Source organism: Aethalodelphis obliquidens, unplaced genomic scaffold, assembly GCF_003676395.1.
Source record: "Aethalodelphis obliquidens isolate GAN/ISIS:26980383/991018 unplaced genomic scaffold, ASM367639v1 scaffold69, whole genome shotgun sequence".
NCBI lineage: Eukaryota > Metazoa > Chordata > Mammalia > Artiodactyla > Delphinidae > Aethalodelphis > Aethalodelphis obliquidens.
In genome coordinates, this window is record NW_020838013.1 from 864,048 (window position 1) to 883,017 (window position 18,970).

The 18,970-nt window shown below is 47.6% G+C and overlaps 1 protein-coding gene and 1 long non-coding RNA gene across 3 annotated transcripts in view; both read right to left on the minus strand.

Annotated features, from left to right (window-relative positions):
• Nucleotides 1–18,970, minus strand: part of AHNAK (AHNAK nucleoprotein) — a 76,960-nt gene that overhangs the window by 1,152 nt on the left and 56,838 nt on the right. The window lies entirely within an intron of this gene.
• Nucleotides 10,754–13,795, minus strand: LOC113611300 (uncharacterized). Its single transcript, XR_003429391.1, has 2 exons — nt 13,613–13,795; nt 10,754–11,619 (listed from the first exon to the last, which is right to left on the minus strand). It is a non-coding gene; the product is annotated as an uncharacterized LOC113611300 (long non-coding RNA).

Here is an 18,970-nt window from a genome sequence, read left to right on the forward strand (position 1 = left end):
GCGTTCGTGCCCCGGTCCGGGAGGATCCCACGTGCCGCGGAGCGGCTGGGCCCGTGAGCCATAGGCCGCTGAGCCTGCGCGTCCGGAGCCTGTGCTCCGCAACGGGAGAGGCCACAGCAGTGAGAGGCCCGCGTACCGGAAAAAAAAAAAAAAAAGAATCACTCTGAGATCCCAAGCCGAGTGGCAAGAGCTTGGATTGTGGAGCTCGAGCCCCGGCCCCGGCACCTACTAGCTGTGAGTCTCAGACAAGCTAGTGAACCTCTCGAAGCCTCAGTTTCCTCACGTGTAAAATGAGAATAATCCCTGGCCGACAGGTGAGTTTGGGTGGATGAAGTGAAATAATCTGTATAAAGCACCTGGCACATAGAAGGTATTCGATACATTATTATTGTTGTTATTACTTCACTTGGACATAAGAATCTGCGTCTTTTCATTGTTTTTAATCGAAGCATAACATATATAAAGTACATAAAACTCACTCATCTTAAATGGACAGCTTGATAATTATTTACGTTTATATGCACGTGTATACCCACCACCCCAGTCCAGAGACAGACTATTTCTGCAGCCCAGAAAGTTCCCCCTTGCACATCTCAATCCATATGCCCACCAGCTACGACCATGATTTGACCCATATCTTTGCTTTGCCTCTTCTTGAATTTCATACGAATGGACTCAGACAATGTGTCTTCTGTCATGGTTGTGTGTGTAGCACTCCCTTGTATGAATGTACCACAATCTATGTCCCATCTTCTGTTGATGGGATTTGGAGACAACTCCTTTGAACATTCTTTTTTTTTTTTTTAATCTTTTGTCCACACCACGTGGCACGTAGGATCTTAGGTCCCCGACTAGGGATCGAACCTCTACCCCCTGCAGCGGAAGCACGGAGTCCTAACCACTGGACCGCCAGGGAATTTCTCCTTTGAACACTCTGTACATATCCTTTTGTCAACTCAGGCACTGGGTTTGTGTACCTGGGAGTGGAATTACTGGGTTCTAGACTGGGAAAGGTTTAGCTTTACTAGAATCTGCCCAACAATTTTCCTAAGCGGCTGTGCCGTTCCTACACCCCGCACAGCAATGCGTGAGGGTCCCAGTGGCCCCTTGTCTTCAGTGACGCCTGGGGCTCGCTCTCAGTTTTGCCATTCTGGTGGCTGTGTAGTGGGAGCTTCCTGTGGTTTTAATTTGCATTTTCCTGGTGAGTAATGATGTTGAGCACCTTTTCATAGTTTCTTTGACCATCTGGATACGCTCTTTTGTGAGTGTCCGTAGGGTTTTTGCCCAGGTTTTATTGGGTCATTCGCCTTTTTCTTACTGATTTATAGTGGCTCTTCATTTCCTCTGGAAATGAATACTTTGCCAGTTATATGTACTGCAGACATCTTCTTCTGAGACTGAGACTCGCCTTTTCATGTTTTTAATGGTGCCTTTTAAAATTTATTTTTTATTGAAGTATAGTTGATTTACAATGCTGTGTTAGTTTCAGGTGTACAGCAAAGTGATTCAGACACACACACACACACACACACACACACACACACATATATATTCTCTTTCAGACTCTTTTCCAGTATACGTTATTACAAGATATTGAATATAGTTCCCTGTGCTATATAGTAGAGCTTTATTGTTTATCTATTTTATACATAGTAGCGTTTATCTGTCAATCCCAAACTCCTAATTTATCCCTCCCCTCCCTTTCCCCTTTGGTAACCACAAGTGTGTTCTCCATGTCTGTGAGTCTATTTCCATTTTGTAAATAAGTTCATTTGTATCATTTTTTTAGATTCCACATATAAGCGACATCATATGATGTTTACCTTTCTTTGTCTACTCACTTCATTTAGTAGGATAATCTCTAGGTCCATCCATGTATGTGCAAATGGCATTATTTCATTCTTTTTTATGGCTGAGTAACATTCCATTGTAAATATATGCATATGTACCCACATCTTCTTTACCCATTCCTCTGTCGGTGGACATTGAGGTGCTTCCATGTCTTGGCTGTTGTGACTAGTGCTGCAATGAACATTGGGGTGCATGTATCTTTTTGAATTAGCGTTTTCGTCTTTTCATGTTTTCCATGGTACCTTATTATGAAGAGAGCCTTCTAATTTTGATACAGTCCAATGTAGCCATTTTTCTTCTATGGTTAGAAGCGCTTTTGGTGTTCTCTTTTAGAAATGTTTACCTACCCCCGCGGTCATGAATACACTCCATGCTAATTTCTTTTCATCGTGTGTTCGTGGTGTCTTCCTCTCAAGCTCGAGAGAACTGAGTGGTTGTTAGTTCAATGAGGAGCAAAGGTCTCACAGAAAAAATGAAGTATGATAACGCTCACACGGTAACGACTGCCTAAGTCTTCGGACCATCCAGCCTGTTACCTTAAAGCCACTTGGTGGCATTAACAGGCACCATTGCTGACTGGCTGCACTGCTGAAATTCCATAGGAGGAGCTGCAGAGGAGCGGCATCTTCCAGAGTGACCAAGGAAGGGGGATGGCAATCCCCCCAGCGCTGGTTTATACTCTCAGGCCAGCAGCTCGCTTTCACAACCCACACCGTGATCACCTTACAAACACATCCTTCTCCACCCTAGCGATGTTTTCTCTCCCCATTTATACACCTCTTTCCCATGCATTTCCTGTGCTCCCTGAATTTTCCCTTTCATGATCATTTGTCTAATCACTTATCATCTCGGGCGCATTGGTTATACATTTGCCTTTTAAATCATTTCTTTCCTTCTGGCTCTCCTTCCCTAAAGCAGGGTTTCTCAGCCTCAGTACTACTGACATTTTGGACCGGATACTTCTGTGTCGTGGGGGCCGGTGCCTACACTGTAGGATGCACGGCTCTCCCTGTTTCTCTCTTTTCCTTCCTACCTTTCTTCTCAGTGTCAATCAGGAGGCCCGCGGGAAAAGTGAGGGGGTGGCTGAGAGGTGAATCATAGCTTTCTCAAGCTCAAAGGGGCCTCAGATACGATCTAGTGCAACCTCCACTTTTACAGATGAGGAAACGGATTCGAGAGGGGGAGGGAGAGGATGCAACCGAGACGAATATGTGGCGGGCTGGGGGAGGGGAGGACGAGTGCCAGGCCAAACAGGAAAGTAAAATTCCAGGGCCTGAAGCAGTATTTCCAGTCCCACCGGGGAACCTGGGATTGCTTCCCACAGCTCGTTTCTTTCTCCAAGCTGTGAGTCCCATTCCAGAAACAACACGGGGCTGCTCAGATGGAGGTGCAGACCCAGATCCACCATGAGTGCCTGTCCCCGGGAGCCATGCCAGAGCCTCCAGTGGACACAGATGACCACCAGTTCCAACGGGGATGTTTCATGCTGACTAATGCCATGACTGCATCCTAACTTAATCCTATAATCATGAGGTAAATGATGGTCAGGCCACCCGGCCACACCTGTCCCAGTGGAGAAGTTACAGAGCAAGAGACCATGAGAGGGGGAGGGAACCCCAAGACCATGTCAGTCCTGGCCCTGTCTCCAGGAAGACAGGCGATGGGATGCCCAGGGCAGCCGAGAGCCGTCAGCCAGCATCTCTCAAGTCATGGTGGGCGTTAACACTTGTCGAGCCCTTACTGTGCACTGGACGCTGTTCTAAATACCTTGTAAATACATGAATTCAGTCCATCCTCCCCCGGAGACACTGTCATTCTCCCATGTTGGAGATGCGGGTATGGGGCCTGGGGAAACCTTGGTCAAGCAGCAGTTGCTCTCCTGGAGCATCTTTATGGGGTCACAAGTCAACACAAATCACCCTGCTCCTTACTTGTAGCTAATGTCAACCTCACCCCCCTCAGACACGCGTGGACCCCCTGGTGTGTAAAAGCCTGGTGTGTAAAACCCAAGATATATATACACACAGTGGAATACTATGCAGCCATAAAGAAGAGAGCGAAATAATGCCATTAGAAGCAAAATGGATGGACCTAGAGATTATCATACTAAGTGAAGTAAGTCAGACAGAGAATGACAAATATATGATATCTCTTACATGTGGAATCTAAAATATGATACAAATGAACTTATTTACAAAACAGAAACAGACTCACAGACATGGAGAACAAACCTATGGTTACCAAAGAGGGGAGGGGGGAGAGGGATAAATTAAGAGTATGGGATTAACAAGTACAAAACAGATATAAAATAGATAAACAACAAGGTCCTACTGTACAGCACAGAAAACTATATTCAATATCCTGTAATAAACCATAATGGAAAAGAATCTGAAAAAGTATATATATATATATATATTTGACAAAGAATCTGAAAAATTATATATATATATATATATATAACTGAATCACTTTGCTGTACACCAGAAACTAACAGAATACTGTAAATCAACTATATTTCAATTAAAAAATTGTTAAATAAAAATAAATTTCAAAAAGAAAGCCTATACCAGGAACTTATGCAAAGCTCTGGGTGGCGGTCAAAATTTTAGTGGTACATGACGAATATTTTGTTTTGTTGCTGTTTTTTTTTTTTTTTGCAGTACGCAGGCCTCTCACTGTTGTGGTCTCTCCCATTGCGGAGCACAGGCTCCGGACGCGCAGGCTCAGTGGCCATGGCTCACGGGCCCAGCCACTCCGTGGCATGTGGGATCCTCCCGGACCGGGGCACGAACCCGCGTCCCCTGCATCAGCAGGCGGACTCTCAACCACTGCGCCACCAGGGAAGCCCGATGACGAATATTTTTACTTTAACAGTTATGAACTTGTTTCAGTGCTTATTAGAAAAATTCTGGGTTTCATTTATGGTAATTACATAAAGATTTTTTTTTTCTAATTAAATGCAAGGTTTTTTTTTTTAAGTACGGTTTTTAAAATAAATCTATTTAAAGACAGTTATTAAACAAATAGTATACGATGGCATGTGGATGTGGCAGAAATTGTGATGATGGCACTGGAGTGACTTAAGCTTGGGCAACCCTGCCCTGGTCTTGTCACATCTTGAAGACAGCTGACCCCTGCCCGAGCCCCTGCAGGGCTGTGCCTCCCCCTCCCTCCTCTTACGCTGACCTGCCGTCCTCAGAGCCTCTTTCTCAATAGACTTGAAGATCGTGATCCAATGGCCCTCCGGCTGTCTCTGCCCCTTTCCGCATGTGGGTCAGTCACTTTTGGATTCTCTCTGCTTTCTGGTGATGAAAGAGTAATCCAGCAAGGCCGCTAAATGAACTAAAATCCACAAATAAGAGGCCAAGTGTGATGACAGAGAGGAATGAGGAAACCCCACCCCATTCTTTGGACACAGTCCTCGGCCTTCTGCCCCCAGCTGGCCTTACGAGGCACCAGCTGGGGAAACGCCAGCCCCGGGGTCCTCCGCTGAGGACCCCTCCCAGGCACTGGTCTGTGGGCTGGACGATGTGCTCGAGGACCCTGCACTCTCCACCTCCCGCTGGGGACACAGTGGCAGGGAGCAACCTCGTGGCTCAAACATCAAGAGCCCACAGGGAGTCCCATGTGTTCGACGGCCCCCTCTGCTCTCTCGGCCTCTGACGGTACTGCCTTCCTGGTGGTACAGGAAGGACTGCTCTTCCTTGTCAAATAGAGAAAGTTTTAAAAGAATACTCGTAAATGAGATTGGGAGGACTCACTCAAAGCCCCAGGGATATAATGATTAATAATAGGCTGGGATTTGAACCAGCCAGCAAAACCCGGTGTCCCCAGAGATGCTCAGAAGACGGGAATGAAACGCTACCCGCCTGCGAGTGCCCGGCTGGCTGCTGCCTCCTTCTGGGCGCTGCCTCCCCCAGAGCTTGGCGGGTACCTGGCCAAGGAAGCCTGAGCCTCTGGGGCCATTGTTCTCCCTCAGAAGAGGATCTCAAAAGCAGAAGGAAATCAGAAACAGCTACACAATGAATACCAGATTCTCCTTTCTCCCTGCCTCGGCTGCCAAGAGATTAAGCAGGGCTGGCTGACAGCGCACCCCACCCAGCAGCTGTTCACCCTCCAGGACGTCCTTGCTACAGGAAAGGCTGTTCCCCCGGGCCTCACTGTTCTCTATTGATGTCCACAGTGTCCAATTTTCCTTCTCCAGATAGATGCTGGTTCCTCGAGGGCACAGACGCATCTGGGGCTTCCTTCCCACAAGGCACAACAGGGACAAGTTACAGGCGCTCTGTGTTTGTTGACTGAGTCGCCGATTGCCTCTGGGCACCCTCCTAAACACTTCACAGGTATAAACTCATTGACTCTCCACAGCCATCCCATGCCGGAGAAACTATCGTTAGTCCCACTTTAGAGATGACGAAGTGGGGTCCAGGCGACCCAGCCAATGCGCAGGACTGATCCAATCATGGCAGCCTTAATGGGATCAAATGATTCTGTTCCTCACTTCTTACCAGCATCAGCCTCCCCCAGCGACTCCGTGAACGTGTGTGGAGCCCAAAGTTCTACCCCACGGGCTGGGTAAAGAGGGTGACCACACGGCAGACATGTCCCCTTCAGAACCCACACCCCGAGGCAGCATGTGATGGGGATGGACAGGAAGGAGATTCTGAAGAGGAGACACACAGAACTAGTGTCAGTCTTACCAACTCAGTATCTGAACATTCCTGCTAAGAACTTTTTCTTAAAAATGCATTTTTTTTCCTGTTGGGGCTGTTAGTCACTTCAACATAATATTGTGCGCTACGCCTCCTACGTAAGCAGACACGAGCTTCCGAGGCTGTGGAATATTGAGTTCATGCATCTAGTCAAACTGCTGTTTGCTTTTTGCTGCAGCCATAGCTACGATCTGAGTAAACAGAGGAGAAGGTTTGGCTCCCAGTTCTACGAGCTGGGCGCTGCGCCATCATCCCGTGAAACACAAGGGGAAGGATTTCGGAAGTGACAGGCCAGGGCTAATGGGGAAGAAAGTACCATCCTATTCCAGGGGCTACTGAGCAGGGTCCAAACTCCCCATAGAGGGGTGGTGACGGGGCAAGAAGGCATTCCCTTAATCCCTGTGAGAAGCCAGCACGTTTTATAACTGTGGGCAGCGGAGGGAGGAGACAAGCACCGTAACCCACCCCCCTCAGCAGATAAGCTCAGGCTTGGAAGATGCCAGCGAACCCCAGCTTGTAAGTGGGGGACCTTGACCTGGCTCCCAAGTCCTCTGTGTGCAGCCCAGGACTCTCCCTCTCCGCCCTGCTGCCCGTCGGCTACAGGATCTGGCAGCTCCATGCTGTGTGCGAAGTGACCTCCACCCTCTGGATTGCATCATGCAATAGCCATGCCCCTGACCACGTCCTGGGTGGCTGCGTCCATCTGAACAAGAAAACTCAGGGATAGGCTTTGTCCTTGGACCTTCCGGTGTACGACCACAGGAACGTGATCTGTCTCTTTAGAGTCTATTATATCAGATGTTAAAATGATGGGTTGATGGAAAGATCAATATCATGAATTCAATCTCTAAGTGAGCCCATTGTCACATCAAGGAAAATAAGGAATCTCTGTCTCTCCTGGGAGTCTTCACCGTCCTCCCCACTTCCCTCCTCCTTCCCCCCAGTCTCAGAAGCATCTGAGTCTCTTCAGAAAAGCCTCCCCACTTGTTCCAGTAACAGCCACCACCTCTTGTGCACTGATCCCATTCCCATACTTCTTTCAGAACACAGGAATCAACTACCCCATCTTGCTTCAAAATCCCTACCCTCTCTCTCCTGCTGGCTTCTTTTGCTCCGCCTATAAACATCTTCAAGTCTGTCCCGGATGAAAAGTCAGACCTCCTGTGTCTGCCTCCTGTGCCCAGAGACCGTCCCATCTCTCCTCTACGCTTTAACTCCAAACTTCCTGGTAGCCCACTTTCATCTCCTGAGCTTCTCCCAGGGATTCCTAAGCCCCTGCCAGGTGCAGCCCAGCCCGGCTACTCGATGGGAACTGCCTCTCAAGGGCCACAAATAGTCTACAAGCATCGAATCCAGCGGCCACTTCCCAACACCCATCCCATTTGACCTCTCTGTAGCAGTGAACCCAACGGAAAAGACTCTTCCATGTGAGATGTACTTGGGGCCAGCACTGCTTGTTGCTGACTCAAAGCCATTTCCCTTCTCCTTCGCTGGCAGAATCCCAGCTTAGTTCAAGGACAGGAAAGAGATTCTTTCATTTCAGCAAGATGGGCACAGCTTCTGGTCCAAGGGCAGCATGGGTCCTTTCTGACCAGCGGGATATAGGGGGAGATAAACGGGGGTCTTCTGGGGACAACCCCTCTACCACCACCCACCCCCACCAATACGAGGGAGCCGTGAGGACAATGTCTGCCCAGGTTGCTCCCTTTTCTGTCTTTGAACTCAGTCGTGGGAGGATGTGATGCCTGAAGCTGAGGGGAGATCAAAAGGACCTCAGTGGCACTGACCAGAGATTTGCTACTGACCATCTCAACCATGAGAAAAAGAATCCCTCTTACTCACAGACACAGAAAACGAACTAATGGTTACCAAAGCGGAAAGGGGTTGGGGGAAGGATAAATTGACAGGTTGGGATTAACATATACACACTACTATGTATAAAATAGATAACCAACAAGGACCTACTGTATAGCACAGGGAACTACACTCAATATTATGTAATAACTTAGAAGGGAAAAGAATCTGAAAAAGAATATATATATTCTGAATTGCTGTGCTGTGTACCTGAAACTTACACGATATTGTAAATCAACTATACTTTAATTTTTTAATTTTTAAAAATAATCCCTCTTGTCTACATCACCACTGGACACTTTTGCTGTTACCTGCAGCCAAAAGTATACCCTACCAATGTGGTACTCCTCTCTTTTTACTGACACTACCTGCCTATCCCTTGGTCTCAAGTCCCCTTGACAGCCCCTCTGCCACCCCTTGACTATCAGCGTTCTCCTGTGCTCCTTAAGTGCATAGCCCCATCAGCCACCTGTTCATCGATTCAACAAATGCCTGTTGGCACCTTCTCTGTGCCAGGCTGCCCTATAGGCTTGCCACTCCAGTGGGGGAGACAATGAACAAGATGAACAAGTGAAAATGTCAAGTTGTGAACAGTGAGCGCTCTGAGTGAAGTGATTGGCTAAAGAGGACGATGAGGGGCTTCCCTGGTGGCGCAGTGGTTGGGAGTCCGCCTGCCAATGCAGGGGACACGGGTTCGATCCCTGGTCCGGGAGGATCCCACGTGCCTCAGAGCAGCGAAGCCCATGCACCACAACTACTGAGCCTGCGCTCTAGAGCTCTCGAGCCGCAAATGCTGAGCCCACGCGCCTAGAGCCCGTGCTTCGCAACGGGAGGGGCCACCGCAATGAGAAGCCTGCGCACCACAACGAAGGGTAGACCCCTCACGCTGCAACCAGAGAAAGGCCCACATGCAGCAACGAAGACCCAGCGCTGCCATAAATAAATAAAAATAAATAAAGAGGATGACGAGGAGGATGTTGAGTCTCCTTAGGTCTTGGGCAGGGAGCTGAGAGGGAACACTTAGGCTGAAGTTTGAAGGATGAAGAGAAGCTGGCCGTGCAAAGATGAGGCAGAGCATTCCAGACAGTGGGAACCACGATGGACCCAAAGAAGGAAAGACTTGGCGCGTCATGGGGACCCCAAGGAAGCCAGTGAGGCCAAAGAAGAGTGACGGGAGGCGGGAAGTCAGATGAAGGCGAGATCCAGGACAGAAAAGTGTGAGCCATGGGATGGTGGTGATTATCATGCTAAGTGCAGTTGGAAATCACTGGGTAAGAGGATGAACAGTCAAATTTGTGTTCCTAGAACAAATGGCTGGAATTTGGAGCCAGAGTGGAAGCAGGAGCCCAGTGTGGACTCACAGTCTCCCAGGTGAGAGAGGATGGTGGCTTGGCCTTGGATGGTGGCAGTAGAGTTGGAGAGAGATGGTGTGTTTCCTTTGTGATGTAGTCCCAAGATGCACATGATGGGACTTGCTGGTGAGTGGGATACAAGGGATGAGGAAAAGGGAGGCATGGAGGATGACACTCATATGTTCTACCTTGGACACAAGGGAGAGTAGCGCAATTTACTGAGATGGAGAAAAGAATTTGGGAGTGAGGGAGGCAAGCCACTTTTGGAGTTTCATTTTGGAAATGCTGAGTTTGAAATGCCTCCAGAGACATCCAAGTGAAAGGGGCAAGGCTGGAGCTCAAGGAATTGAGAATTTGGAGATTATCAGCCTAGAAACGGTCTTTAAAGTCACAGGAATTGATGAGATCCATTGAGTAAAGCATAGAAAGAATAAAATAGGGCTTTTCAAGTTAGAAGTATCATTTATTTTTCACTTCTTCTCTTCTCTTCATGTGTTAGAATGCCACATCCTATTAGTTCTAAATTCAGAACACTTCTTAAAGCTGTCCTCTCTCCCTTGCCATGGCTCGTGCCCTTCCAGCCTTCACCGTGCCTCCACTGGAGATTTTCAACCAACACCTGGTCTTTGGTCCCTCCAGTTCACCCTTCACTCTGTCACCTGTGGGGTCTGCCTCTGCTCAGCTGGAGCAAAACTGAAACCACAGCGTCCAGGAGGGGACCGCAGAGAAGCAGTCATGGAACGACACCAGGCTGGAATGGCGTCACCTAGACCTGAGCTGGAGAGGCACGAGCAACAGAGAGAGAACCAGGTGCCCAGGTCAGTAAGCACGGCAACCGGGGAGGGCGCGGCAGATGCTGGCCATACATCCTATTAAGCATCCATCTCTGGCCGGGGTTGGCTTTATTGGCACAGTTCACTCGCACCAGCCTATACCCAGCATGCCAGGGGGCCCTCTCTAAAGCAGACAATAGCAACAATAACAAAAATAGCAATGGTTAACATTTATTGAGCACTTACAACGTGCCAGGCACCGTGCCAAACACTTCACGTATGGTCCCTCATTTAATAACACAACCCTATCTACAAGGCAAGGGGAAAACTGAGGCTAAGGAAGAACAGCTTGTAGGGGGTGGGGGGGCTGGAACTGGATGCAGGCAGCCCCTCTCTGGAGCCAGAGGTCCTACCCACGATGCTGCACTGCCTGTTCCTTTGCATTGTCTGCAGAAGGGGTTAGTGGATTAAGGGTCTGTTAGATTCCTGTAGTTTCTTGCTAGTTGCTATTATTTGAGGGGTGGGGAAGGTGGGAAGGAACTGGCAGAACAGTCTCCTAGCGACTGCCTCATTAGAACCATCACAGTCCCTGCCATGTTTTTATCATGGAGACCCAGCTAGTCAATAGCAGAGCCAGGATTTGAACCCAGGACTTGAACTTGGCACTGCACCACTGTCTTCCAAGAAGGTCACAGTCTGGTGTCCACAGGAGGGGAGAGAGCCCTCAGGGGGGTTTCTGCTCACCCAGAGGAGTGGGGACTGGAGGAGACTGGAAGCAGGAGCTGGAGTTTGAATTGTAGGTCCGGATGTAGGGGCGCTGCTCCTGGAACACATCTCAGCAAGAGGACTGTGTCTAAACGCACTGCCATGTGCCCAGTCAGAAGCTCTAAGTTAACTCTGAGGCCACCAAAGGGTTTGGAAAGGATACCATCTTCCACCACCAGCCGCACCCTCAGAATGACCATGGACAGAGAGACTGTGGAAAACCAAACCATCGAAATAACAACGCGAGGCATGAATAAGAAGACATCAGGAACTATGCACAATATTCAGTAATAAACTATAAGGGAAAAGAATCTGAAAAAAAGAATACATATATCTGAGTCACTTTGCTGTACACCTGAAACTAACACAACATTGTAAGTTAACTATACCTCAATTAGAAAAAAAAAAAAAAGGACATCTCTGCCACTTTATCCTTTGGCATCAGGGACAAGGGAGCATCCCCGAACCCAGAGGATAAGTGAGCCCTTTACGGCCACCCGACCTCCAGGTCCTGTTCCACCAACCCTATCACTAAGGGCCCTTGAGGACACCAGAGCATCACTTCATCTTAGAATAAGGCTTAGCTTGTAAGCGACAGCAGTGACAGCTGCCCACCAAGAATAAGGACAGGGCTACTTCCTCACCGCCCGGGGCCAGAACATCAGAGCCGCAAGGGGCTTTAGTGATGGTCCCCCTCAGTCCCCTCACCAGAGGGGTCACCCGGTGCAGGGGTGTTTTGAGACAGGAGAGTCTGATGCGAGCCTCAGGCAATGGCCATTTCTGGCAACTAACCCACCCTCTGTGCAGACCCCTGCCAAAGCATGCCACGTCAGCCCTCATAATGAACAAAGCCAAGCTTTGTAAGCACTGAATGACTTTGGAGGGTGGGAGGAGGGAAAAACATTGGCCAGTACTCACGTTACTCACTTTACAGCTCTGATTTCCTTCCCCTGCGTATCAGAGGGAGTTCTGGCTCTACCTGGCTCCTGCCTGTGTCAGAAGAGCAGGAGCTGACTCTGTCTCCTCCATTTCCCCAAGCCTAGCAGGTGTGGAACCTGAACCACCTGCCCCAGACCCACCTGGGGGCCTGATCACATCAAATTCCTGGCCCCCCCTTCAGATCTACTGACTCAGACCCTCCAGGATGGGGCCCAGGAATCTGTATGTGTCCAGAACCCCAGCTGAGTCTGAGACTCACTGCCGTGCTGACTCCTTTATTTAACCGTGGCCCGTCCCACTGGGGAAATCAGCCAGGCCCTGATGGGGACCACAGGGAGGGGAACCAACCATCCTGGTGTGGACTGAGGGGTTTCCTGGGACATGCGACTTCCAGGGCTAAAGCCAGGACAGTCCAGGGCAAGCCGGGATGCCTGGTTATCCTATAGCCCCTTCAAAACCCCACGCAAGGACGCATCTCCAAATCACTCCAAATCACTCGTACTTGGGATTGGAATGGTGTTGGGACGCTCTCAGAGCCGAACGTGAGCGTGGGTGATATGCTGAGACTTCACAACGCTTCAAAGGAAAAAAGGAAGTCAGACCATGAGGAACTGACTCAGGGGCTCTAGAAAAGGGCCCATCTTCCCCAGACTGTCCCCTCCCCAAAACCTACCATTGCCACTGTGTGCTGAAAGAAGGAAACACCTACGCTGAGCTGACTGTTCCCTCAGGATCAGAAGGGTCACCCTGGGCAGGAGGAGGTCATGAGAATCATGGGGTTCAGAGGAGAACCAGGACGTCTCCTGGAGATCAGACAGCCCTGGTCCCCCATTTTTAAGATGAGAAAACTAAGGTCCAGAGGACCACATGATTGGCAGGGTCACACAGCTAACAGCCCAAAGGTGACCTCAGTCTTCCTGTTCTCCACACTCCTCCACAAGCCCTTCTGCTGGGCAAAAAAAATGACCCGTGCAGGAAGGGAAACTAGAAATATTAATTGAAGAGGGGGCTGGACGCATAGACTGATCAGAGCAAAAGAGTGTGTGAGGGATCATGGTGCTCTCACCCACGTTACAGATGAGGAAACTGAGGCACACAGAGGTCCAAGGTAGTTCCCACGGTTACATACAGGAAACCTGTCTTGCAGGTCACTTAATGCCTGTCCACAGTGGCTATAGAAGTGGATTCTGCAGCAGATCTTAAGGTTTGCTGTATCTGAAATGAGGGACTCAGGTGACAGTGTCCAGCAGAAATGTGGGCTGGACCACAAAGAGCTGGACACTTGGATCCAGAGACCCTGTCCCGAAGCCTTCAGCCTGGGAGAGCTTTTCAGAAAGAGTGCATACCCAGGCCAAGTGGGGCTTACCTTGGAGAGGGCATCGGGGGTGACGCCCACGTTTCCCTTTCAACAGTTTTGAGTTGTCTGAAATAATTGGTAAAAACTTGGCTTTTTTGTCATATCTTTAAAAAATGATCATACAGCCCAGGGAACAGTATTCACTATCTTGTAATAAACTATAATGGAAAAGAATTTTTTTTAATATATATGTGTAACCAAATCACTTTGCTGTACACCTGAACCTAACACAGTATTGTAAACCAACTATCCTTCAATAAAAAAAGAAAAAAATGATTCAAGGGAAAATAAGCCTTTCTTTAGTGGATAGAGAAGAGCAGGAAGCTAAGCCCTGAGCTTTGGAAGCAAAGAGGTGAGGACAGTGGGATTTTAAGGTTGAGGATGAGATTACAGAAAGAAGATCAGGGCTTCCCTGGTGGCGCAGTGGCTGAGAATCCGTCTGCCAATGCAAGGGACACGGGTTCGAGCCCTGGTCCGGGAAGATCCCATATGCCGCGGAGCAACTAAGCCTGTGCACCACAACTATTGAGCCTGCGCTCTAGAGCCCGCAGGCCACAACTACTGAAGCTTGTGCACCTGGACCCCGAGCTCCAAAACAACAGAAGCCACAACAATGAGAAGCCCGCGCACCGCGATGAAGAGTAGCCTCTGCTCACTGCAACTAGAGAAAGCCCGCGCACAGCAGCAAAGACGCAACACAGCCAAAAATAAAAAGTAAATAAATAAATAAATTTATAAAAAAAAGAGATAAATTTATTAAAAAAAAAAAAGAAAGAAAGAAGATCAAAGGATCCCCCACTAACTGGAGGGAAGGTGGTTGGGATGTCCTGGAGAGGGGGTGTCTGTATCGCAGTAGGGTTGGAATCTAAATTGCCTTTTTAAGCACATTAAGATTATTTAATCTGGAGAGCATAAGACATTTCCAATTTTCATACTCAAGAGTAAGAGAAGGACAATACCTAAGGATTTTAGAACTAATTTCTAAAAAAGTGTTTTGAGTTCTCCATAATTGAGAATTCAAAAATATTCCCTCCAAGTCCATGACAAAATGGGAACAATCTTCCAGGAATGGACGTCTCTGTGGTTGGCCCAGTAAAACCTTGGCGTTGTGGAACCCTCGGGGAATGAATGAGTCACTTTATAGAGTAGAATTTCCTGAATGGCTGAAGATGAAACCTTTAAGGGATAGACATTTAAAGTTTTAAATAGAAGTCTTTCTAAAACGGCCTCTTGGCCTCCTGCATTCTAAAACAGGGTAGCTGGGACCTCGTCTCAGCAACCCCATTGCTAGGTGGCACCCTAGGGCTTAAGAGGGCCTGAAACTACTCCACTTTCAGTATCTTACATGCAGAACTTTCCCTCTATAACCCTCCTACACTGCTGGTAGGAATGTAAGTTGGTGCAGCCACTATGGAAAACAGTGTGGCGCTTCCTCAGAAAACTAAAAATAGAATTAACATATGATTCAGCAATATTCCCGGACAAAACTATAATTCAAAAAGATACACGCACGCTTATGTTCATAGCAGCACTATTCACAATAGCCAAGACATGGAAGCAACCTAAATGTCCATCGACAGATGAATGGATGAAGAAGATGTGGTACATATAGACAATGGAATACTACTCAGCCATAAAAAAGAACGAAATAATGCCACTTGCAGCTACATGGATGCAACTAGAGATTATCATGCTAAGTTAAGTAAGTCAGAAAGACAAATACCATATGATATCTTATATGTGGAATCTAAAACATGGCACAAATGAACCTATCTAAAAAACAGAAACAGACTCACAGACATAGAGAACAGACTTGTGGTTGCCAAGGGGGAGGTTGGTGGGGGAGGGAAGTGTGGGATTAGCAGATGTAAACTATTATATATAGGATGGATAAAAAACAAGGACCTACTGTATAGCACAGGGAACTATATTCAATATCCTGGGATAAACCATCATGGAAAAGAATATTAAAAAACGAATGTGTGTGTGTGTATAACTGAGTCACTTTTCTGTACAGCTGAGATTGCCACAACATGGTAAATCAATTATACTTCAATAAAATAATTAACAACAACAACAAAAAAGAACTCTCCCTCTATAACCACAGACCCCCGCCCAGCCACCGGCTGTTCCTCACTCCCACCACACCTGCCCTCCCCTCTCATTTCATCTCTGGTCTCTAGCCCTACACCTCATCCCTCCTTAGGACTAACAGTTATTGAAAACTCAGCTGCCATGCCCAGTGGGTCAGCAGTTTTCTCTGTCCCTATTTATTAAAGCTACAGAACTGAAAACTACTGAAGAAAGTCATGGAAGTGTGTTATAAATTATCATAGCAACGGCCCATGTTCATTCAACATGGGACACTTTCATTTATAAATTATTATAAATCACTTACACCCCCGAAGTAACCAGCACAGGCAGTTTTAGCCACATTTTTATGATGAAACTAAGGTCTACAGGTTAGAAGAGCTTCATAAGGTCACCTGACCAATAAATGGCGGGTGGATAACGTGAATCCAGGCCCTCTCACTCCAAATCCATATATTTTGCTACTTTTTGAATCACCAACTCTGAAAATATCTGCTCTCTAAAATCTGCCAAAAAAATGGGCAGAATAAGTAAAAACTGGCAACCCAGCTGAGCTCCTTTGATATGAAGGTCAGTGGCATCAAGCCTGAAAATGACCTTTTACTCCCATGAGTGTTGAATCGTTGCTCATGCAAATCACTGTAATTGTTAATTGCAAAGAAGTGTTGGGTATACACAAGCCACCAACGCATTTCTGCGGATGAACCAAAGGGTGATGTGGTTTTAAGGGGTTTGCACTATAAGTGTGAGCAGTCCCTAATGGAAGAAATCCAAGGTGAGGGTGAAGGTGTCATTCTCTCTGTTTTTATCTCCAAGTCCTATAGACCAGGAATGTGTTTCTAATGATGTATCCATCTTTAGCTATTCCAGGACAACACAAAAGTGCCTTACGTTGAAACAAGTTAATCATACAGAATAGTAGCCATCTGGATTTTTGCAACCCTTATCACGCCTCGCCTCACTAGAATGTTCCAAGAAGACAAGGACTTGATTTTGCTCATTGCTATGCCCAGGGTCTGGAACAGAATGGGCTTTCAATAAATACTGGTTAGATCAATGAATGAAACAAAAACGTATCAGTTCAAACATGCCGGGACTTCCCTTGTGGCGCAGCGGTTAAGAATCCGCCTGCCAATGCAGGGGACATGGGTCCGAGCCCTGGTCCGGGAAGACCCCACATGCCACGGAGCAGCTAAGCCCGTGCGCTACAACTACTGAGCCTGTGCTCTAAAGCCCGCATGCCGCAAGTACTGAAGCCCGTGCGCCTAGAGTCCGTGCTCCGCAACAAGAGAAGCCACTGCAATGAGAAGCCCGCGCACCGCAACGAAGAGTAGCCCCCGTTCACCGCAACTAGAGAAAGCCCGCACGCAGCAACAAAGACCCAATGCAGCCAAAAATAAATAAAATAAAAAATAAAAAAATTTTAAATATCCCTGATCCAGTATTTGTGATCGTTTAAACAGAGGCTATTAAGCAAATTGATCGTATATCTAAAATGAGGAAGCATTTAAACTATGTGGGATAATAAACTATTTACAAACAACATGCCTGCTAATTATGAATCATTTGTATACTCATTAAGGTCCCCAAGTTTCTCTTCCAAAAGACCTAGTTTACTTGGTGGTTATGCAAAGCCTAGGTCCTTCCTCTCAGCTTAGTTCAATTACACTTAGTATAGTCTTCAAAGTAATATAATTGCATTTCTTTAAAAGAAAATTCATATTCTACAATTCAAACTTTTGCAGTGATCTCACCAGAAAGCATATCCTATAAACATCTTAAATTCTCGATGGCTAGCCCAGCATTCCAAAAATGCATCTTGAAACACTCAAGCCTTTTGACACTGAGGAATGCATGCTAGCAGCTGTAGTTGGTTGGAAAAAGAAAGGTGGACACGCTCTCAGGCAGTTTCCACATACCCTGCTAGAACTTGCTGCAGTGTCTTTCTTTCCTCCATGTATATATCGAGTGGCCCAGATCTGCCATTTTCACCATCAAATTGTTGCACACGCTTTACTCTTTTGAAGTTCAGTTCAGCTCAGTAAACATTTCCTGCAGCCTGATCCTGGGTCAGACCCAGCCCCGGTACTGAGGGCTCAAGGATGAGAAAACATGTAGTCCCTCCCCTCCAGAATCTTCTTCCATTGGGGAGAATTATGTGAGTTATATTCCTTATATTGGGATTATATTGACATAATCAGACTATAATGAGAGCTATGGGCTCTCACAGCATAACGGGCTGTGTGGGTACAAGTAAAGGAACAGGTCATTCCACAAGAGGGAGAGGTGTCAGGGACAGAGAAGGTGACCCGTGAAACCATTCAAGTTTACAAAGTGGACAACACGGGGAAAGCAGAAAGTACAGCTCATCCACGTATGAGCGCTGGATCATAAACCGAAAATTAAACGGAAAAACCCCATAGAGATTAGAAAACACTCCTGTAACTAGGGCTCTGGTTCCTAGCCACCAAAACCACAAAAGTTGAGAAGTTTAAAACTCATCGCATCATCCAATTGCTTTGTCATGCAGCCACGGAGTGAGGCTTGAGTGCTGAGTCAAGGGTCCAATGAGTGGCCATCGCAGGTGGGCAGGTCAATAACTTTGTGAATGACCATTTGCAGCAGATCATCATCTCCTGACAATCTTCAACTCATCTCTGTTCTTTCCGGGAGGGGGAGGGGGGAGCAGTGGGACTTCTAAACAGCCCAGTTATCCACAGTAACCCTGTGCTAACCCAGTTGGTGAATGTCAATTCAATACATAGATAATACGAGATGATGGGTCTGTTGCAACCCCTCGGGCCTAACCCTCCCTGCCACGCCCCAGATGCCGGCTCCACCAGTGGTCTACCACTGCAAGTTAAAGAACTTCTGAGCTTATTTGCACCACTACGGGAGAAGCTGGGCATGAGCGTCAGCCTCCTGCAGCCATAGGGATGAGGACAAAAGGGTCACCATCTGGAACTATGGGGATGCCGGCAGTCCTTGCAGGAGTGCTTTCTGGCTGCAAGCACAGTTCGAGCTACCCTAGAGCAGGACTTCCCTGGTGGTTAAGTGGTCCAGTGGTTAAGACTCCACGCTCCCAATGCAGGGGGCCCAGGTTCGATCAGGGAACTAGATCCCACATGCCGCAACTAAAGATCCTGTGCGCCGCAACTAAGACTCGGTGCGGCCAAATAAATAAATATTTAAAAAAAAAAAAAAAGCTACCATTGAGCAGAGTGTCTCGAAGCGACATTTCAGATATTTCGTGCTGGGACTTCCCTGGCGGTCCGG